Genomic DNA, 23,411 nt, shown 5'->3' with positions numbered 1-23,411 from the left:
TATTGTTATGTTTCTAAGAATCTTTAATAATAATTGGCTGGATAGCTGTTAAATGTTTTGGTACTCTGTTCTTGTATAAGTAATTTGTTTTTACTCATGGCTTGATTTTGAAATCTTTGTGTTTAAAAATTCTGAAAGTGAACATTTTCAAGGGTTTCTGCTTAGCCATCTGTTCTGTAGTCAATCATGAGATATCTAAAAAATGATTAGGAAATATTTAGCCCTTGTAATGGATAAAGTAGATGATTGTATTTTTCTACTACATGATTAAATATAAATTTACAGAGGAATAAATAAGGAAATAAGTCCACTTCAGATTTTCTAATAATATTAAGTTTTATACCACATTCCCAGTGATAGTAGTGGCAGAACTATTATCTTAACCTCTTTTTATAGGAGAAATGCCAGAAGTTTTAGAATAACTTTAACTCCTTTTCACAACACATTTGTTTCAGATTTGGAGAAAGCCTAGGTAGCTGAAATGGGACGGAGCTAGATTGTGACATAACTCAGCCACCTTTACCTAATCTATTGTATTTAGATCAAAACAAATTAGCTGAGAATCATGGAAGTTTTGATTCCAACCTTTGAGGAGGAAGGCAGGACTAAAGAATAGAATGGAAGTGCTGATGGTATAGATGAAAAGAAGTAATTGTACTTTAAGATGTTATTTTGGATACTGTAGTCAGCATAGCCAACGGTAAAAGATAGTAGGGATAGCAGTCTAATTGCTGGATTGATCATTAATTGAGTTTGGATGGTCTTCATTACTAATAGTTACATTGGGGTTGGTCAAATAACTTTATAACCTGGTGGTATTCATGACGTCAACCTGGGAGATTTCAGTTACCCACATATTGACCAGGTCAATGTTTGTTCAAATCATTACAGAGATCATTACAAATCATTACAGGGACGCGGTGGCTCAGTGGGTTAGGACGCTGAGCTTGTCGATCAGAAGGTCGGCAGTTTGGCGGGTCGAATCCCGAGTGCCGCGTAACAGAGTGAGCGCCTGTTACTCGTCCCAGCTTCTGCCAACCTAGCAGTTCGAAAGCACGTAAAAATGCAAGTAGAAAAATAGGGACCACTACGGTGGGAAGGTAACAGCGTTCCGTGCGCCTTTGGCGTCTAGTCATGCCAGCCACATGACCACGGAGACGTCCTCGGACAAGCGCTGGCTCTTCGGCTTTGAAACGGAGATGAGCACTGGCCCCTAGAGTCGGAAACGACTAGCACGCACGTGCGGGGGAACCTTTACCTTTACCTTACTATGTCTTATGTACTATAAAAAACTGTACACTATAGTACTTGGTCATGGAATAAACAAGGAAGAGGTAATACTAGACTCATCCTTAAATATAATGCAGGATTTGGTGACAGATGTATGTGTAGTCAAATTGGACTACTGACCATATTGTACAAACATTTGATATTCAAAGAAATAATGACCTATACAGCAAGTTATTTGATTTAAAAAAGGGGGGATTTTTCAAAATTAAGACATTAAGAAGAAACTGAAAGGGAAGGCTGAAACAGTAAACTCATTTCATTCAGAAAGCTTGCTAATAGAGGTATTACTCCAGAAAGTAAGTAATAAAGACTTACTGTATTCTTAAAATTAAGAAAATGGCTCCAAAATCCAAAAAGAGGCCTGCATGGTTGATTATAAAGAAAGCTATTAGAAACAAGAAAGTGTCATTTAGAATGTGAAAGTCCTGCCCCAATGAAGAAGATACAACTCTGACAAACAAAATACAAAATGAAGGAGGGAAAAAGAAAATTTGAGGAGTATATTGCCAAACGGTGAAGAGACATAATAACAGATTCTTCATATTCATTAGAAGTGGGAAACCAGCCAGGAGACTATTGGTCCCTTGGTTGAAGGAGTCAAAAACGTACAATGAAGAGAAAAGGCAAATTCAGAGAATATGAATGGATTCTTCTGTCTGGACAGAAGAAAAATTGGGCCAGATCGCTGAGCCAGAGCTCATATTCTCAGGAGCCATATAGTGGTGACAAGAGAAGAAGTGCTAGGCCCAGGGCTTTTTTTCTCATAGAACGCTCAGAACGGAGTTCCAGCACCTTTTTTGGATGGAACCTTGTAGGGTAGGCAAGGTGGGTTGTATGACATGTATGAGTTCCGGCACCTTTTTCTTTTACAAAAAAAGCACTGGCTAGGCCCCACTGACAAATTGAACATCAAAAAATTACCAGGCCCTGATGGTATCCAACCAAAGGTTATTAAAGAGCATAAAGCTGAGATTCTGGACTTCCTTATTAAAATATGAAAGCTGTTTCTGTACTTGGCATATGTAGTTGAAGATTGGAAAGTCACCAACATAGCTCATGGGAAGATCCATGAAACTGTAGAGGCCCATCAGCTTACCAACTGTTTTGGGGGAAGATTGTGGAAACTGCTGTTAAAGATAAAATTACCAAAAATTTGGAGACAGACTTGCTCAAGAATAACCAACATGGCTCCACCAAGGGACGGTCTGGTCTAGTTAATCTAGTAGAAGTTTTTGAGGGTATTAATTGCTTGGCCATTGATTTTCGCTATAGTGCTGTCCCTGCTCACAGAGATGTTCACAGGGACATCTAACCACATATGTCCTCACTTAGAAGCCGCTTAAAGTAGTCTTAACACATATAGAAACATGCTTTGAAGGGAGGAAACTGTTCCCAAGTGAAATGCCGTGTTGCATCTTTATCCTCACTGTGGGATTTTTCTTCCTTCCAAATCTTAACAGCCTCCTCCAGCCACCAAAAGGCTGGGCTTTGTCAGTTTTTTGCATTCACCATTCCATTGCTTTAGATAAATCTATAAGTCTTTCCAGAGAGATTTGTATAGATTTTCATTCTTCATATAAAAAAGCCTCTACTAATACATAAAAGTGATATTCCAATTTGCAGGCATTTGTTCTGCTTTTCTAGTATAACAGCTATCTGTTCCTTGCTATTGTGGACAACAATACCCAAAGACAGGAATACTGAGACTGGGAGTTGTGATCCTCCAAGAGGGTTGCAAGCAATTGAATGTGCTCTCTCTCTCTCTCTCTCTCTCTCTCTCTCTCTCTGTGTGTGTGTGTGTGTGTGTGTGTTTTATTTTTAAAGCTGCAGTTGCGTGCAAGCACAGAAGGAACATTGTGAAAACCTGGCCCTGCTTTCCCTGCATCGGTTTGCAGTGGACTCCCATTTGTCAAGTGAGCATTGAGAAATGGTTAAACCTATGGGCTCTGCTTTGTAATTTTAAGTGTGAAATTTAGTAGCATACTCACTATCGTTGGAGAATCTCTACTTATCGGCAAAGTTCAGGATTTGTATGCATTATTTTAAGTTTCTAGCCATTCAAAATGGAAAGTTCTTTTAGATAGTAAGGGGAAAAGTAAAATGGTACTGATAAAGCTAAGTCCAAGTCTAGAAAGTATGATGAAAGTCACAAATCTGTTAGCAAGTACATATTTCTTTTCTTGGCCATTTCCTAACCCCATTGTTTTATTCATGAGAAGCTTGCACAAATTCATTTATCATGGTAGGGGGTATCATAATGCTTGAGAAATCCTGCTCTAGACAAATCAAGGTCATTTCCCATACCTTGATTTGATCTCTAAAACTGACAGAATAAATCAAAAACATTCGTGTGTCCACAACATCTTCGGAAAGTGGTATCAAGGATTACATTTGAATTGATGTTATTATTTGAGTCACAGTAAAATAGTTTTCAAAATCTTCCATTATGTTAATTTCTTTTCTCTTTTATTCTGTTGTTATGTTTTTGGATGCTGAGGTTAAATAAATTAGTATTGTCAGTTGTCCGATAATGTTGTATAGGAGAGAGCAAACGTAAATTAGTTTCATTGAAGTTTAATAATGAACAATATAGTTTTGATTAAGATTTAGTATATTGTATAATTTTTTTTTCTTTGCACTGGCCAACAAATTCTGGCTTCTGAAAGAAATGTGGATTTCTGTCCAATCGAAACAAAGGTTTATGCTTTCTTCTGACACATCAGTCTTTGTAAATTAATGTATAAAAGTCTGCAAATAAATATTTTGCAGCATATTTTCTTCATGCAGCAGTGATTTTTAGCTAAATGATAAATGGCCTTAAACTGGCAAATGAACTGTGCCTCATGTCAAGATGGATTACAATCCTAAAGGTGATCTGCTGAAAATAAACTGTGTGTTGAGTTTCTGCTTTCTTCCTCTTTTTCTTCTTCTTGGTACTTTGTCTTTTATAAGCACAGTCTATAAATGCATTTCTCTTTTACATTAGAAATTCAGATCATTCCAAACCTGCAAAGGTCTGTAGATATTTAAAGAAATAGTTTGAGAGAAAAGAAATATTTTCTGGGAGAAGCAATAAAGATATGAGAGAAGACAAATTACCGCTGGTATATGAATTTGTTCATTTGTCCTACTGATTACATTCACTAGTTTTTTTTAAATACCTGCAACAATACAATACCTGCAACCAGTGGCGTAGCGTGGGTTGTCAGCACCCGGGGCAAGGCAAGTAATCTCCGCACCGCACCGCACGCCTGTCACCCCCCCCTCCACAGTGGGCGGTGACCCGGCGGCTCGGATCGGATTCGCACAGCCAGCACTGCAGTGAGAGAGAGTGAGTGAGCCAGGCAGGGGCAGAGAGCTGCGAGTGTGAGCGCACCCCCCCAGATGTTGCGCCTGGTGTGGCCGCCCCCCCCCCTGCACCCCCCACGCTACGCCACTGCCTGCAACATCTAAATGGTGGAAACTCTAATGGGATGAATTCATTAGGGTAGATAATTTGAAACCCATATTAGGCAAGTATATTTATTAGACTAACTGAGAGTCAGAAAATAATATACAAATGTCGAGTTCACCAGAACATTAGGCAAATCAAATCAAAGATCAAGAAGATAAAATAGTCTGAAACTGCAATCATTTTGCATTGGTGGACACATTTGAAGTTTGAGAGTATGGGATAAGTGCTATTGGCAATAGCTGTCTGAGAGTCTTTTTTCACACGGACTTAGCATGGCACAATAATATCCCGGCAGCCTCTTTATCTTGCCATTTTCTCATGAGATTCTTTTTGTCCAAATTTTACTTAAAAATGAATAATCTTTAAATATTCTTTAGATATTCTGATATTAAAGCAGGCATCTTAAAATATTTTCCCCTTTAAGCAGGCAATAATCTTTGACAATTTTGCCATGGATATAATTTGACCTGCTTCACCAGTCATTTAAAAATGAGATTAGCTCACTGTCTACTGACCACTTTAGGTTCGTGCAGGCACCTTCCCTTCCCTGCACCCTGGGACATTACTTTCAGAGCTGTTAAATTCCCAGCTTGATTTTTTTTCCTTGGGAAAGAATGGGGAATTGGGTACACTTCCAAATAAATCAATGAACTGCAACCAATTCCTTTTATTTTTTAAGAATGCCTGTGGGGTCATGTGAAACCCAGAGGCATTCTTCTATATTAAGCAGGAGGCTGCTGCTATTGTTTTTTCATTTGAAAAAAAAAAATATTATCTTTAAAAATCAGATGGTTGATACTGGAGAGAGATCATGAGGCCCCAACTGGGAGTTCTGCATTGATTTAACAATCTAAATACTGAATGTGAAAACAGACTGAAAAAAATTCAGAGATGATTGAATTGATGATTTTTTTTTACTACCTGATTAGTAATCAATGGTCTATTCTCCCCTTTGGCGGGGGGGGGGACGACGACCAACTATCAGAATTCTTTTCAGCCTTGGGCAGAAACCTAGATTTCTGGGGAGTAGTAAAGAAAAGAGATAAAGGACACCCTTTTAATATTAAGAAACTGTAGTATACTAGGGGGAAAAGAAGACAAACAAAAGCAGAATTAATAATATCTTTTTTCCAATTGCCTTTAGCACTCTAAAAAAACATAGCATTTATTTTCAGCCTATAACAGTCTCGGTAAGATAGTTCTTCACAAAACATAGAAAGCTGGAAGTTGGTTTCCTTCAGTTTTGTAATTGCAAATTTCAAATAGCGTCGGCTCAGAAAAGTAGCTGGATGTGTCCTTATAAAAATGGTGCTATGGTCCTGAAATGGTGCATTGGTCACTCGACCCCACTTTCAGAAAGAGGTCTACGGTTGGACAAAACTCATGTAGCACTGGAAAGAGATAAAGAATTATTGAAAGTTTGATAACAAGGAGAAAAATTCCTACAGGTAGTGGCTAGCAAGGTTCAATTTCAATAGAACAAATTAGTCCTCCTGGTTTGAGGTGATAAAGGGGAGCTATTACAAATACTTTTCACCTTCCAGGAGAAAAAAAAGGATTTTCAGCCTGCCCTCCCCTCAAAATGCCCCATATATCCAAGCTATAAACCTGCCAATCCCTGGATATATATCTCTGCCCAATTACTGTGTGCAGGTGTGATATATGTGCATTTGTACATATCTAGAAAGGGTAGCTGCATTAGGAAGGGAAGGGAAGAGGGAACAAAACTGGACAGTGATGATGAGAGAAGAAGCAATGAATATATAAGGAAGAGAAAGAGAAAAGAAAGAAGCCCTATTTAGATGTTAAAAAAGCCTTAAAACTAAAATTCATTAGTAACCAGCTTCCCTCAAGCATCAAGTTTTAAAGGCAAGGAATCCATGCTGTTCAGCACCACCTCCACCCCGTTATTTTGTTTTCCACATTTTCTGCTGTTCTCAACAGCAAACTTAAGATGACATGTTCAATTTTTTGGAGGAGGAGGAGGAAGAGCCTGCATTCCTGATGGTATACTGTTTTTTTTTAAAAAAATAGTGGTTTGAAACATGTCTTGAATTCAAGTGGTTTTCCATTGAAAGTGACTGTTTTGTGCTTAGGTGGGCTTTTCAGTCATTTTGGAAGTGACTTGAAACAGGTCTGGGGTGCTCCCTCTTTTGTTTCTGTGTCTTTTTTTTACTGCAAAAGGGGGATGATTTTTTTGGATTCCTCCAACTTGCACTGGAAAATAACAGTCACTCCCCCCCACCCTCACCTCCAAACATATTCTAGAAGAAGGCAATGTGTCAACCTGCTGTGTTGTCACCCCAAGGGAATTAGATGGATGTAGCATACATTCCTGCTCTCAGGACCACAAAGCTTCCTTTGAAAGGATCATACATCAGGTTGTCAGTATCAATATTTTGGAAAAGGGGTTGACTTCAACACACAACCTTCTCATAGCCTGTTATTCAGGTTAAACCTGGGAACAGCATCAATAAACCCTATTCAGATACCACTGTTCTGCACTTTCCTTAGGCAGAGGTTGTTTCCTGTGCTTTTAAGCCTTGAAGACAGGATTCGAGGCATTGAAATGACAGTTCAACCAAGCACTATTACCAAGGGACATTTATTTTTGAGGTACTGTATGTCTCATTCCTTTCCTTTAAAGACAGTGGCTTAGGAAGAGCCAATGCCAGAGAGCTGGCCTTTACACTAGCTAATTCTAATTTAAACGTATCTCAAGGAACACAAAGTTGGTACACATAGCATGGCAACTCAGGAACCCTGTGAATTGTACCAAGGTACTCCAAACAAACATAACTATGCTTATATATGCATCCCTCATGCTATTCCCTTTTGGGAGAATTTGCATTATGTAAAGCACAGAAAAGGAGGAGATAGTAAATGCTAGAAACTAAAAACATGAGATAAAAAAGGAAATATGGATTAATCTGGTTTATACAGCCTGCTGGATCAGCCTGAGTTGTAAGGCTGCCTATACCAGGATGCATCTCCTCTTCAGATGCTTCCCGTGGCCCAGCCTTGCTGGATAGTGTCATCAACTCTTGTAAGGTATAGCTATGACCTGCAGAAAAGGAAAACCCTTGTGCATGCAAGGATACAACTGGAGCCCCCTGCTCTGTCTTACAAGGTATTGTGCCCCCTTGTTCCTTTTATATACCAGGTTTGCCCCTTGCACACAGAAAGAGGAAGAATGTGTCACTTTATCTCCCTCCTTCATCACTCATTAATCAGTGCCAAACGCAGCTCTTCCAAGGATGGTTCCCAGACTCTTACCAAATTGCATACTACTGCTGTTATAATAATAGTATCTCTTTCCTCAGTAAATTTAATTTTAAGAGGTAAGGTTTTATTCAAGCTGAGCTTGACTTCTGGTGACTTCACGTCCATGTCTGTGTAATTTACTTAGAAGCACTACAGAAATACTGTTTTTCTTTCAGGATGGTTCCCCAATTTCCCAGCTTCTATAACTTTGAGATTTCCTGGTGGTGTCCCATCCAAACACCAAGCAAGTCGAAGCCCACATAGCTTCTGTTTATATTTCCTTTACCTTGTCTTCTGATAAACCATCTCCCTTTAATTTCTAAACCATCTCCCTTTAGCCACCTTTACTTTCAACCACATTTAAATGAAAAATAGTTTTTTTTAAAAAAAAATGGCTCCTAGATAATTTGGGGAAGTAGGACCTCCAACCTGTACCACAATGATTAGGTGTGGCCCTCAACCGAGAAAAAGCTCCACTCGCCTGATTTAATTTTCTGTAAGATGGAGAAATCCAGTTTGTGCTGTTCTGCTTAAGGATTTCATTTCTCTTCAGACTTCCTACTTATGGTAATTTTCCCTTTGTATATTGCATAAAAAGGCTTTTCTTAGGTTCTCATTAGTTTTGGAAAGGTTCCTGTTAACATAAATGGTGATTGGATGAAAGTCAAAACGATTAACCACAGGTGTATATTAACACATGAATACACAAACGGTGTGGGTGTTTGAGGCCCTCTAGTGTCTAGACAGTGTTAGAAGCATAATTTGCAGAAACAATAATGTTCCACTTCTAGCAACAGAAATTGCAGTATTTTGAAGATACCGTTGCTCAGCTCGAGTGATCAATGGCAAGAGATGATAATTCTCATAAAATTTCAATTTGTTTAGTTGACTTAGTCTTGATAAGATCCCACATATTGTCTAATGAGCTGGTCCTTAAAGCTACTAACTCTCTTTTTTAAATATGCAATGTGTATTTAACCATTTTCATATTTCTCTCAGAGGCTCAGCAGTGAGGGATGAGTGACTTTTTCAAGTATCTTTGACAGGAGAAAATGACTTTTAGTCTTTATATATACAGATGATTTTTAATTTTCTTGGCATAGTTGCTGATGGGAAAATCTGTAATATTTTCGGAGGATATAAATCTTAGACGCTTTTATTGAAAGTGAACATTAAAAAACAACATTGAAGGCTTTGTTGCTTATATGACTAAGATTAGGGCTTCCAGATCTGAGCTGCAAACATCCAGATGTCTGCTTTGCTGCCCCCTACAAACACACACACATACACACACACACACACACACACACACAACACACACAGAGAGAGAGAGAGAGAGAGAGGGAGAGAGATCTGCAAAATGAAAAGAATTAGAAGGTGAATGGTTTAATATTGTCCATCTATATCTTTGTCCGTATGATTATTGTCACTGTAATTTTAAGCTTGTTTATTTGACCAGTATTGCATTGTACTAATAAATTAGGATGCAGCCTTATGTTTATTTTACTTATTTAAAAAATTATATAGCCACCCATCTTATAGCAAACTCTGGGTTGCTCCTAGCAAGTTCCTGGGTAGCACCATCAATATACCATTAATATGCTGTATGCTTATACTGTATCTATTAAACCACAAACTTTAAAACCTGGCATCAAAGTTAATTTTTCCCTGTAGTCTATAGTAAGTCCTCTTGTCAGAAATAATAATAACAACAGAATAATGGATTTGGAAGGGATCTTGGAGGTCTTCTAGTCCAACCCTCTGCTCTATACGATTTCAGACAACTGATTGTCCAGTCTCTTCTTAAAAGTCAGTCTTACCCTATTCCAGTTCTTATGTGGAAAACCTAGGCCTAGTGCTTTTCAGGAGGCAAGGAGCGTGAGGGCCTGCCAAATTTCAGGGGAAGGGTGGGGCATAGGAAGATAGGGGCTGCTATGGAAAAGTCACGCTTCCTAGTACTCATAAAATGGTAACTTTAACTCTAAGGAAGGGATTAGGAGCATGCCACCCTATTTGATGGAACAACCCAGGAATACTGTAAAAGAACGGATTTGATCAAGAACCAAGATGGCTGACACTAGGACACTGAGGCAACCTTCAAAATCACCTCCCAACTGCTGTGCAAACAGCAGACCTCAGATATCAGAGAAGGCAGGAGAAAGATCATGGCAGTCCTTGGGTGTGGTGAAAGGAGCTTTGGATCCCTCAAATTTCCAAATAAAAATCATTTTTTCAACACAGTGGAAATGTATACCAGCCCTGGAACTGGAGTGATGGAATTCAAAGCCCAGGAAAGCTGTTGGAAATTGCTTGTGCTAGTTTGTTTTTAACTTTAAGTAGGGCTCAATTCTCTTAAGCTTGTGTAAGCTCTGAATAGATCTGTTGGGCTTTGGAAAGCGCACAGCAATTTTTCCTGATATTCTTTGCATATAGTGAAGCATTGGAAACATTTCATTTTCTCTGTGAAAGTGGTAACATGCTGCATTTCAATTTAATGTCTTGCCTTTAGAACACAGGCAAATTGGCTTGCAATTATTTCGGTAATCGGACAATTTAGTGTTTTAAGCATGTTGATGGAAGTGTTTCAAATCGCAACATGTGTCTGCTAAGATACAAATTTGTTCTAAGGAAGGTTGTCCTGATTGCATTCTACATTTAGAGATATATTTTGTTCCCTAAGCTTAAAATTCCCATTGCAATCTCTGGTATGAAGTATATTGATAATAATCTTATTTTTAGTTTTGAGGGAAATTTTTCTTTCTAGCTTTGTTCATTATCCAATCCTTTTCCCTAGCTAAGAATCCTGACAGCATTCAGGAAGTTCTTAGAGATTTGGCTCTTCTCCCAGATTTTGGAGTAGAGCAGAAGGTTGAATCCCTGTTGGATGGATTTTCCTAGGTCATATGTTGTTGTTGTGATTCAGCGTCAGCCTGTGGTTTCGGTAGCTGAGTCTGATGATTCTGAAGAGGAGGAGGGGGGGTTTGGAGAGCCTTTGGTGTCAGAGGAAGGTTCTGATGCACTGCAGAACTCTCAGCCAGGCCCCTCCTGTCTTGTTCCTCCTCAGACTCAGCTGTGTGAGCATGAGGGATTGGAAGAAGATGATCCACAGCTGGCTCTGTTCAGGGACGCTAGGAGCAGGAGGCAATCTAGCAGAGCAGAACAGAGGAAAGCAATGAGGCAACTCGGGAGAAGGCAATGAGAAGCCACGCCTTGGGACTGCTGATAAAAGGGGAATGTGTGGGAGGTGCTGGTTGCTGAAGGCAACTGTTTGAAGACCTTCTGCTAGAGTCCTGGTCTGTTATTCTTGTTTAACTCTTGTTTAACCTTTTGGTTTAAGTCTTGTTTGAACTTTTCGTTTAACTTTTTTTTGAACTCTTTGTAATAAATTTGGTTGGGTTTTTTACAGCCTGTTGATTATAAAAAGGGGTTGTCCCTGTCATTCAAACCGGGCTGGTCATAGGCTGGAACAGAACAGTTGTTCTGGGGCTGTCCGTGATTCTTTTTCATGGTTTGAATGGTTTGTACTTTTAATTGTAACCTCCCCAGAGTCATTGGGGGTAGAGCATCTTATACATTGTAAATAAAATAAAATGCAGCTATTTTCTAGGCCTGCCCTGCTCTCCAAATGTCTTGGGTCTGTAGGTTATAGAAATCCTAACTAGGGCAGCCAATTCATCAGATAGGGAAGCCTTTACAGACTATGTACAGGCACTGGAGAGAGTGGACAGAGCTTGTGCGTTGATTTCCATGTCTTCATATTTGACATAATAAGCAGTTGCCTCATACAGTAGAATCTGTGTGATTGAGTTCCCCTTTGCTCCATGTTACAAGTGTTCCAGCTACCCTTAAAGTTGGGAAGAGCTCCTCTAAATTTCCTTGCAGCTACAGATTGTAAAGGAAGAATAACACTGCTGAGCAAGCTGTCTTTCAAGAAAGTTGGTGATTTATTACTGATCTTCATGCAGGGGAGGACTTGAGAAGTTTCAAAGAATTCTAGGATTTCCAGAACTGCTTGAACAAGACTGCTAGATATCACAGCCCTCAGAAAACTATGCTCAATTGTTAAAGAGGTCTCTTCATTTCTTCCTTCCATCCATCACCCTTTTTTAAATAAACCTAATTGGTTCTTTTTGGCACAGCTCCTATTTTGTGTTCAAGGCCCATCCATCAGTCCTTGAGCTGGTGGAAAAGTAAGCTGACACAACATTTGTTAACCCTGATTGCCAAGGTCTATTCTGACCCAAGAAGAAAGTCAACAACTGGTGCTTTCCATACAATTTCAATGTGAGATATGTTAAGGAACTGGAATTGGTGGATTTTCCTAATGTATCCCCCCACCCTTCCACCAAGCAATGTCTATGTCTAAAAATGACCATCAGTTATTCTCTTAACATGGAGCGGTGAATCCAACTAATTTAGCTATTTGTCAAGTTGCTCAGCTGATCATCACAGACTTGGATGTACTCTATTCCTGTGACCTCTCAGTTCGGCTATTTCTGAACATTGATAGATAACTTCACTTGCTTCAGTGAAAGGGCTGATTTATTTTCTATTTTGTGACAACTCTGAACAGTTTTATAGGTGAGATTTATCTGAATGAAAACAATAGCTGCTGCTGCTGCTTTTGGTTTGTTCAGTGTAGGTTGTGACTGCATGTTGTGTTTGTTAATGATCAGCTGAGATTTATTCTTGCCATCTTGCTGTAGGACTCTGAAATCTTAGAGGCAGACTTCACTTCTTAAGGAACTGAAACTTAGCGTAATAGCATAGACTTATATACCACTCACAGTACACTCTCTGAGCAGTTTACAAATGTCAGCATATTGTCTTCAATAATCTGCATCCTCCTTTAAACAACCTCAGAAGGCTGGAAGGCTGAATCAACTTTGAGCTGGTCAGGTTCGAACTGCTGGCTATGGCCAAAGTTAGGCTGCAATACTGCATTCTAACCACTATGCCACCACAGCTCCATACCTGTAAATGTATTGGCAAAAGCTTTTAGCTTGTCCACATTCTCATAAAATCATCATCTCAAATGGAATTGTATCAACCATTTGCACTGAAAGGAAAGACTTTTATAATTTTCCCTCTTTGATCACTTAATGAGTAAGAAGCCATTACCAGATGTGAATGAGAAGGTCAGAGACAATTCTGCTACAAAAGCTATTTGTTCATAAATTGCTTCTATTAAATGGAAGTGTAATTTTACTCTGTATTTAGTATGTATGTGAGGTTATCTAATGTTAAATTAAAGAATCGCTTTTGTTTCTTTTGACCTTGTTGAATATTCTTAGAAAATGGGGCATGCTAAAGAAAATGAGGTTCAAAAGACATTTTTTTGAGATTTTATGTACTGTACATGTTTGCCTATTGTGATTGTGATGATTGTGCTAATTATTTAGTAATTATTATATAATTACTGTATTGGTAATGGAATTTCTGATGTTGCACTGAAATATACATAACATTTAAGACTGATAATAAGTGAACCAGTTTTTAGTGGGCCTCTGCATCCTTGCTGGTTGATAAGAATATTGGACTTGGTAGTTTTGGTTGGATCCAACAGTTAGAATGACACCACAGTGAGGTTGTGTTTTCAGTCAGTTTTAGCAACATACTTGGAAATACTATTTTGAAGAACACAGGCAAAGATTTTGCATTATTTACTTATTCTAAGAGATTCTAAGTATTTCCATTTTGTGAATCTGCAACATATGTACTGAAGTACATTCAGTTCTTGCTGTCCTCACTATATTATAATTACTTAAGCCATTTTCTGATATTGAAACAGATATTTAAATTGTAAAAGTAAAAAAAAACCAAACTGGAATATTTTACATATTCTTAGTTTTCCCTGTGCAATGGTGTTATGATACAAGTTACTTGCCTCAAAGGCTCCTCCAAATTGAGATTATGGATATAGACCAAAGTGCAGTAATATGAACTGTCACTAGTTGTCACTCATTTACCATTGAAAAAGAATATCTGTGGGAAAGAAAGCAAAGCAGCTGCTCTTATCTGCAATGAGAGCAATAACTACAAAGAAAACCTTTGCCTTTGCAGCGTGTTTTAAGGTGAGGTTCAGAAACATCTTGTTGCCACTGCCTCAACTCTGGGGTTTACTTGGATGTGCACGTAAACATTAAATACAAACATAAAGATCCCAGAGGTTCAGTATTCTTCTTAAGATATAAAGAACATAAAAAGAACGGTTGCTGGAATTGGGAATGTCTAGCGGTGGCTCAGTGGGTTAGGACGCTGAGCTTGTCGATCAGAAGGTCGGCAGTTTGGCGGGTCAAATCCCGAGTGCCGCGTAGCAGAGTGAGCGCCTGTTACTCGTCCCAGCTTCTGCCAACCTAGCAGTTCGAAAGCACGTAAAAATGCAAGTAGAAAAATAGGGACCACTCTGGTGGGAAGGTAACAGCGTTCTGTGCGCCTCTGGCGTCTACTCATGCCGGCCACATGACCACGGAGACGTCCTTGGACAAGCGCTGGCCCTTTACCTTTACCTTTAGTTTAATGAAGAGAAGGACGAGGGGTGACATGATAGCAGTGTTCCAATATCTCAGAGGCTGCCACAAAGAAGAGGGAGTCAAGCTACTCTCCAAACCACCTGAAGGCAGGGCAAGAAGCAATGGATGGAAACTAACCAAGGAGAGAAGCAACTAGAACTAAGGAGAAATTTCCTGACAGTTAGAACAATTAATCAGTGGAGCAACCTGCCTCCAGAAGTTGTGAATGCTCCAATAATGGACGTTTTTAAGAAGAGACTGGACAGCCATTTGTCTGAAATGGTATAGGGTTTCCTGCCTAAGCAGGGGGTTGGACTAGAAGACCTCCAAGGTTCCTCCCAACTCTGTTATTCTGTTCTACTCTATATTTGGTCTGGGTAGGAAAGTACTTGAGATGGTTATTAGACAGTGGAAAACTGAGAGAGCAAACATGGCATGGTATATGTTAAACCACAGGTCTGCACCCCGCGGCTCTGGAGCCGCATGCGGCTCTTTCAGCCGTCTCCTGCGGCTCCCTGTCCTCTGCCATGTACAGTCGGGAAAAAAAAGTGGGACTAAAAAAGTTCAACCAATCAATTCAAATATGCAGGGTAAGTGCATATCTCGCCTTGCTCCACTCTTCAGTCAAACCCTGTTCTGCGCATGCACGCATGTACGCGCATGTGCACACATTTTTTACGGCTCCCAGTTTTTCCTTTTGTGAGGGAACCAGTTCCGAGTGGCTCTTTCACTGTTTCAGTTTGCTGACCCCTGTGTTAAACGGAGAAGGCCAGACAGAGCCATATGGTGGGGGACTATAAGGGTGATTCTGCTTGAGTGGGTTTGCAGGCAAACCCAACTCAGCAAATATGTTTGGAAATGAATTCTGTTAAGACACGGGTGTCAAACTTGCCACGTGTCGCACCATATCGCGACTCTTTTTCCGTTGCCAGCAATGGGGTGGGCGTGGCTTCGGTATGATGAAACTGGCCTTCGGGCCGGCAGTTTGACACCCCTGTGTTAAGATACTGCAAATATGAAAGGATGCTGATCAAATAATGATGTTCTGATAATGGTAGTTGTTGCTTGTGTAAGGCTAACACTCCAGCAAGTCACCATATCAGGCTTTTTAAAAAATCCTTAAAAGACATCAAAATCTTATGAAGTTAAAACCTTGATGAAGGCTTCTTTGAATGCTGATTTTGGGTTGTCTTATATTGCTTTCCTTTCAGCTGTTCCTGTTTTAGAGCATGCATGCCTAGGTACCTATGAGTTCTTTGTACAGCTATAATAAATGGCAGCTGCTTCCTCAGCACTTTGGGAAAAGGATAATCTATTATAGATTACAGCTGTACATTTAAACTAGTTACCCTCATTACTTTTCTTAAAATTTAAGGTGGACAGTGTAGGATAACCTAGGATTTCTTTGCAGGATTAAGCCTTCCATTCAGCTGGATGCTGTGCATTCAATTCAGTGGGGAATTTTTTGAACATATTTAGCAACTTAATAAGTAGATATTAACCACCCCATCCGAAATGTTGCCTAGGTCCTACAACTTAGCCTAGAGATAACTGAAATTGTTATGGTGAATTTCCCTGGAAAAAAAATTATCTCTAGTTAAGGGAACTAACTTGAACTTGAAAGTTAGCCTTGATGTTTGATGCTTGCTGAGTGTGTGTAAAGCATCTGATTGTCTGACATAGCATCGGTTGGGCAGTGTTTACCATCGGTGTTACATATTTTTGGAATGTTTTATTAGTAAAGCACTATACATTAATCACTTGAGCCAAAAAGATGTATAAAGGAAGGAAAAATGAAGAAATGATTAAGAGGATGAAAATTAGCTAGTGATTTGCATTGAGGGGAAGGGGGAACTCACTGACCCTTGTCATCTGACCAATGCCAGAGGCAAAAGTGACTCTTTGCTTCTGTAGATGCAAGAATGGAGAATATTGATAAGCTATGTTAGACAGTTGTTGGGACAGGGAAACTTATATGAGATCACAGGGACAAATGTGATGTTGTAGCTGGTAGGCCTGGGCAGTACTTTAGATCCAAAGCCAAATAGGTGCTTTGGAGGATATGGCGGTGGGGGGGGGGGAAGAGATGTGTAAATTTTTGCATACATAATACAGGTAGTGCTCGACTTACGACCACAATCGAGACCAAAATTTCTGTTGCTAAGTGAGACATTTGACAAATGAGGTTTGCCCATTTTACAATTTTTCTTGCCACTGTTGTTAATTGTCAACTCTACAATGAGCATGGCTGCAGCCATTTCTCCCCACCCCGCACCCCCATTCTTGGTTGCCACATAGAATTGAGGGAGGGGTGTTGCCCAGGTGCTTTGTTAGTCAAAATAATCTTTTGTCCTGTGGAAACCAAGGTCATCTACTGTTCCTGCGACCAGGGTCTGGGCGTTGCATAAAAAAGCCCGCCAAATGAAAATATTGGGGAACATAGTTGCTTGCATAATTTTGTGGGTGGGACATTATACTTTGTAACTGGGTAATTGTTACTTGTGTATTCAGACTTGGTTTCACTTTTGACTGTGCCAATACTTTGTAACTAATAAACATGTTCTTTGAGGAATTTTCAAGCCTCGGAGTTCTGCTTTATTAGTCTCTCTCTGTCAGAACCATGACACGAATCACTGCAGGTGTTAAGTTAGCAACACAGCTGTTAAGTGAATCTTAACATTGACTTTACTTGTCAGATGGTCACAAAAGGTGATTACATGACCCTGGGACACTGCAACTGTCATAAATATGCATCAGTTGCCAAGTGTCCAAACTTTTTATCACGTGACTATGGGGATGCTGCAATGGTCGTAAGTCTGAAAAAAAGGTCATAAGGCCTTTATTAGTTTGTGATTTAATGATCAATTGCCTGTGAGAATGTGATGTTCTTGATGAAATTAACTAGTCAGATCCTTAAAAGTATTCTTTTATATTATATCTGTTGTATACACGTTTTGGTCTGTTGTGGATTTCCTGGCTTTAAGTGGCTCTTGCTCATATGGTACAGCCATCATATTGGTATGTAGGTGTATATTTCTACAGCTAGGTATTTATTAAAATCTAGCTGAAAATCAACAAGAATAAGGTTTTTTTTCTGCTTTTTTATGGTTGGTTTTATGTTAAAAATATATGCTTTTTTGTTCATAAATCTGTCATGCTTGTTTGTTATTGCTGCTGTTGTTTACTTTTGCTGATGGCAGGTTTTACCGCTGAAGCAGAAGGGTTTTTTCCCCCAGGATCAGATAAAAGCAAAGTCCCAGTGGGAAATTAAAATTCTATAATTTTCTAAAATTACTTTTAAAAAGGAGAGAAACACAAACACCAAAATGGCTAGAGCAGTGGTAGGCAACCTCGGCTCTTTATGACTCATGGACTTCAACTCCCAGAATTCCTGAGTCAGCTGACTCAGGAATTCTGGGAGTTGAAGTCCATGAGTCATAAAAGAGCCGAGGTTGCCTACCCCTGGGCTAGAGCATCTAGCTCTTAATTGTCTTTAAATGCTCAGCATCTAATTGAATCATAATATTTTTCTTTTAAGAGTTGTTTCCATGTGGGATTTTAAATTTCAAATACTGTAGTAGTCATTGTTCTGAGAGTGCATTATTTCCCTATGAATGTTGTTTGTAGCAATATTTCCTGGGACTGATGTTAGTATCAATTCTCTTTTGCTGGTAACTATCGAGGTACTTAGTATTGAATTCTTGCCAACTAACATTGAAAGATAAACCTCTAATCTACACGTGTCTTTTGCTTTGGAAGAAAAAGAGCAATAATATCTGTTTAGCATCTAAAATGTGATCATGTGCAATGGCATATTTAATTACAGTATGCCAACAACTTGTTTTACTTATGAGGATAAGACAATTGTCTTAAAAATTACTAATACCTGCTTGCCAAGAAGACCATCTGATACAATTGACAAAAATGGCAGTATTGATAAACATAGTCATACTAAGGAATAATAATTATTTTTGGCTTTGTTGTAATTTTGAAACCTACTAATTATGGTTTAGTGTGGTGTGAACCTAGCCATAAATAAAAATGCAAATTAACTCAGCTATTATAATGTCCTAAGTGTTATAAACTATAGAGGCAGATGGACTTGGAAGTGGGGGGCAAAAGCACACTATATCAGTGGCGTAGCGTGGGGGGTGCAGGGGGGCCCGGCCGCACCGGGCGCAACATCTGGGGGGCGTGCTCGCACTCGCAGCTCTCTGCCCCTGCCTGGCTCACTCACTCTCACTGCAGTGCTGGCTGTGCGAATCCGATCCAAGCCGCCGGGTCGCCGCCCACTGTGGAGGGTGTGTGTTGCCAGGCATACGGTGCGGTGCGGAGAGAGAGCGAGGGACTATCTGGCGGAGGGACAGTGCAGCGGCCGCCCAGCGGGTTAGGGGGCGCAAATTACTTGCCTTGCCCCGGGTGCTGACAACCCACGCTACGCCACTGCACTATATGAATCTTAAAGTGACATTATGATTGCTTTACCCATGTGACTTAGTTTCCTGTCATCTTGGTAACATGTAAAAGTTAGTCATCATTTGGTAATAATGGTACTTCCCAGGCTAGCCTTTCCCAGTTTGGTGGCCTCCATTTGACTCGAAACAAAATTAGGGAATATTTGGATTTTTGGATGCTGCTGAATTATAAAACTCAGCAGCTAAAATGAGCATGACCAATGATGAGAGAAGCTAGGAGTTCAGCAATATCTGGGAAAGCAGATCTTCTATCTACCACCTAGAAGAAGTGAAAAGTAGTTGAACTCCAAATTAGAGAAGATTGATTGATTCTATGTCATTAAGTCAGTATTACCTCTGAATGAACAGTTATATAAACCTTCCAGAGGATGATCTACTTTTAACCAGTTCCATCATATTTTCTGGTAGTATAGATCATATAGTATAAATTGCCATTGTGACTATAGTAAAATCCATCCACTTTGCTGATGGCTATCCCTTTCCTTCTACCTTTCCCAATCCCAAATATGCTTTTTCACAAGGCAACTGGATTTTCTTGTTTTTCTTTGAAGACAGCATCTTAGGTGACAGAACCAACCTCAGCCCAGACCACATATGTGCCATGCTGGACCTCTGCCTGACCACTGTTGTTGTTAGCTGCGAAGTCGTGTCCGACCCATCATGACCCTATGGACAACATTCCTCCAGGCCTTCCTGTCCTCTACCATCTTCTGGAGTCCATTTAAGTTCACACCTACTGCTTCAGTGACTCCATCCAGCCACCTCATTCTCTGTCGTCCCGTTCTATTGCCCTCAACCTTTCCCAGCATTAGGCTCTTCTCCAGTGAGTCCTTCCTTCTCATTAGGTGGCCAAAGTATTTGTGATCCCATGACTCTAGGATTTTGTAAGTACAAGGACCAGGCAAAAATCACTATGTTCAGTGCCACTGTAACTTTGAATTAAATGAATGATTTTAAACTGAGGACTACCAGCATGCCTTTTTCATTATCATAATAATGTCATTAACAAAGCACGGGCTATTCATGTCTCTTTCTCCAGTTTTAAAACCATACTTATGTTCTTTCAATCAGTCCCTCTCAATATATTTGAGGGAACAGGGGGAGCTGGGATTACCTGATTTTAAATTGTATTTTGTTGCCTGCTATTTGGTTTGGAGGAAAAAATGGCTGTTGTTAAGAAATATGAAACCCATGAGATTAGAAGATCATGGTCTAAGGTTTGGATGGTTGCTTATGGGATGATAAAGTAAATGTAGATTTTGTTGTTATTAGTTAGTTGTGAAGTCGTGTCTGACCCATTGCGACCTCATGGACAACGTTCCTCCAGGCCTTCCTGTCCTCTACCATCTTCTGGAGTCCATTTAGGCTCACGCCTACTGCTTCAGTGACTCCATCCAGCCACCTCATTCTCTGTTGTACCCTTCTTCTCTTGCCCTCAACCTTTCCCAGCATTAGGCACTAGTCCTTCCTTCTCACTAGGTGGCCAATGTATTTTTTTTTTTAATCCCATTTATATCCCGCCCTTCTCTGAAGACTCAGGGCGGCTTACAATCTAAGAAGCACAAATCAATGTGCTTAGCAATAGCCTTCATTCTATGTATACGCCTGCTCATTAGGGCTTTCGCCCCCCCAAGTGGCATTTTTACAAAGTCAGCTTATTGCCCCCAACAATCTGGGTCCTCATTTTACCTACCTCGGAAGGAGGTTGTTCCTCAGTGCTCCAGGATCTTTTAAAAATATAGTTCAATGGTTCTGAGATCACATCTGCCAGTTCCTTCATAACTTTGGGGTGTAGTCCATCTGGTCCTGGTGACTTGAACTCATCTGGGGTGGACAGGTGCTCACTTACCATTTTCTTGCTTATCTTAACTTGTGTTTCTAATCTGGTTTTTACAGTACTGTTTTTGATAGGTTGGACTGTTTTTTCCCTTAGTGTAAATACGGATGCAAAAACCGAGTTCAGTAGTTCTGCTTTCTCCCTGTTGCTTGTCACCTTCTTGCCACTTTCTCCCACTAATGGACCAATCCTCAACTTTCCTTAATTTTTTTCTTGTTTTTTACATGTTGAAAGCAGCTTTTTTTTGTTATTTTTGACTTTTGTTGCAAATCTTAGTTTATTTTGAGCCTTAGCTTTCCTCACTTCATCTTTGCAGGCTCGGGCTATTTGCTGATATTCTGTCTTAGTTATGTGCCCCTCTTTCCATTTTTTATACTTGTCCTTTTTGTCTTTCAATTTATCAGAGTTCTTTATGCAGCCATGCTGGTTTATAAGTACAAATATGTACAAACCAGGCTATACCCCAAAATACTTCTGTTGGTTTCAGCCCAAGAAACATTTTTACAGAAAAGACACAGTGGGCAAAGGCAAATGGTTAACATTTTAAGATTTACTAGTATAGAAAAAAATGAAGAGCTCAGGATATTATCAATAAATAATTGACTGCAGAGGGATTTCGTTTTCAGTGTTCTCATTTTCAGTTAAGAGAAAGATTTGTTGTTGTTGTTAGTTGCCCCAGGCCTTCTTGTCCTCTACTATCTTCTGGAGTCCATTTAGGCTCACGCCTACTGCTTTAGTGACTCCATCCACCTCATTCTCTGTCATCCCCTTCTTTTCTTGCCCTCAACCTTTCCCAGCATTAGGCTCTTCTCCAGTGAGTCCTTCCTTCTCATTAGGTGGCCAAAGTAATTGAGTTTCAAAGGAAAGATTTAATATAGATTAAAAAAAGGACCAGGAATAAAATGTGATAAAATGGAATTTAAAAATTAATTGTGTAGAAATGATGAACATGTGAATTGCTAAAATGCATAAACTTTTGTTGAGATTTCAAACGGAAGAGCAGGTTAAAGAATGTAAACAAAATGGGCCAAGAATTTTGGTTATAATATTCAGTTGGATCAATGGGAAAGAATATGGTTAAAATGTTTAAAATTCATATTGTCTTATGATATGAAAGAGTACTTTTTAAAAATTATGTACCATTTGCATATGATACCAGAGAAGTTGTTTAAGATGTAAAATGGTACCTCTAATCATCCTTGGAAATATGAAAAACATGAAGGGACATTTTATCATGCATTGTGTACTTGTGAAAAGACAAAAAGACATTAGACACAAATACTATATACATGATGAGGCAGAGTGTTTTAAAAAATAGAATTCAGATGAATTTGGAACTTTTCTCATTAAGATTTATGGACAGTGAACTAGAAAAGGCTCATGGATGTCTGGTTCTATGTACAATAACTGCAGTGAGGTTATTATATACACAAAAGTGGAAGACCACAGAAGCACCCATAATGGAGGAATGGATCGTGAAGAGGGCTGAGTTTGCAGAAATTGCTAAATTAACTTGTTAGATGGAAATTTAGATGGAACTACTTTTATAAAAGTCTGGAAACCCTTCATGGACTTTTCACTGAAAATTGATAAAAATGAACTGTGACTAGGGGATTTAGTGGTTGAAAAATTTTGTTTATGGGAAGAAGGGAAACATGATATGTAATTTGGGAAGGTGGAGTTGTTAATTACTATGCTGCTGAAAAGAAGAGTGGAAGTAGCTTTGGATACCTTTTTCATTCTTTTTTGTTCTATTTCACCTTTTCTTTTGCTCCTTTATATGTTCTTTCTTTTCCTACTTTCTTTTTTATTTCTGTAATTTATGAAAGCTATGTAATTTCTTATAATAAAAATCATAATAAGGAATATATTTGACGGTATACATAAGAAAAAAATATACAATCCTTGCTGATCTAGAGACAGCCACTTTCTCCAAATTACATCTAGATTGTGTTGTCTTCTGGTTTCACATGAGAAAAATGAGATGTTCTGGGATTCCCATTTTCCTAAGAATTTTCCACAGTCTGACATAGTCACCATCATTAAAGGCATTTCCATAGTCAATGAAGCATATATTGACTATTTATAAAACTAACTGGAACATCTGACATTTCTATTTCCATGTAGAGAAGTTATCTGCATTAAATGATCCTAATAATTATTTTGCTACCATGTGAAATTAAGGTTATTTGATAATTCGCGTACTCAAAGTCGTCTTTTTTGGTTTTGATATATAGGCTGACATCTTCCAACCTGTTGGCAACTGCATCACTGTCTAGATTTGCTAACATACTTTAATTAGATACTTCACTGTTTCAGCTTTTGTTGATTGCCATATTTCTATAGAAATTCCATCAATTCGTATAGTGTTCCAACCCCATGACTGGAATGTAGATCTAACTTATAGTACTAAAATTCTTGGAATGGAGAATATTTTCTAAAGCAGAGGTCCTCAACCTTTTGGGCACCAGGGTCCAGTTACTTGGAGAGAGGTTTTTCTATTTCCTAGTCTTTGGCAGTCTTTTTTTACATTCATCCATAATTTTTTTTTATTCCGTTCTACAATCCCTCTGTTGCCT

General features: G+C 39.2%; 1 protein-coding gene and 1 long non-coding RNA gene across 2 annotated transcripts in view; one reads left to right on the top strand and one right to left on the bottom strand.

The window, feature by feature from the left end:
• TSPAN4 (tetraspanin 4) overlaps window positions 1-23,411 on the top strand; it is a gene marked incomplete at its 5' end in the record, with an annotated part of 744,217 nt that overhangs the window by 213,061 nt on the left and 507,745 nt on the right. The gene's annotated exons all lie outside the window — the stretch shown is intronic.
• Window positions 3,886-20,873, bottom strand: LOC310633073. Its single transcript, XR_014490978.1, has 3 exons — window positions 20,689-20,873; window positions 5,666-5,763; window positions 3,886-4,306 (listed from the first exon to the last, which is right to left on the bottom strand). It is a non-coding gene; the product is annotated as an uncharacterized lncRNA (long non-coding RNA).

This window comes from Vipera ursinii (assembly GCF_947247035.1).
Source record: "Vipera ursinii genome assembly, chromosome: 1".
NCBI classification, from domain to species: domain Eukaryota; kingdom Metazoa; phylum Chordata; class Lepidosauria; order Squamata; family Viperidae; genus Vipera; species Vipera ursinii.
This window is presented reverse-complemented; position numbering and strand designations above follow the sequence as displayed.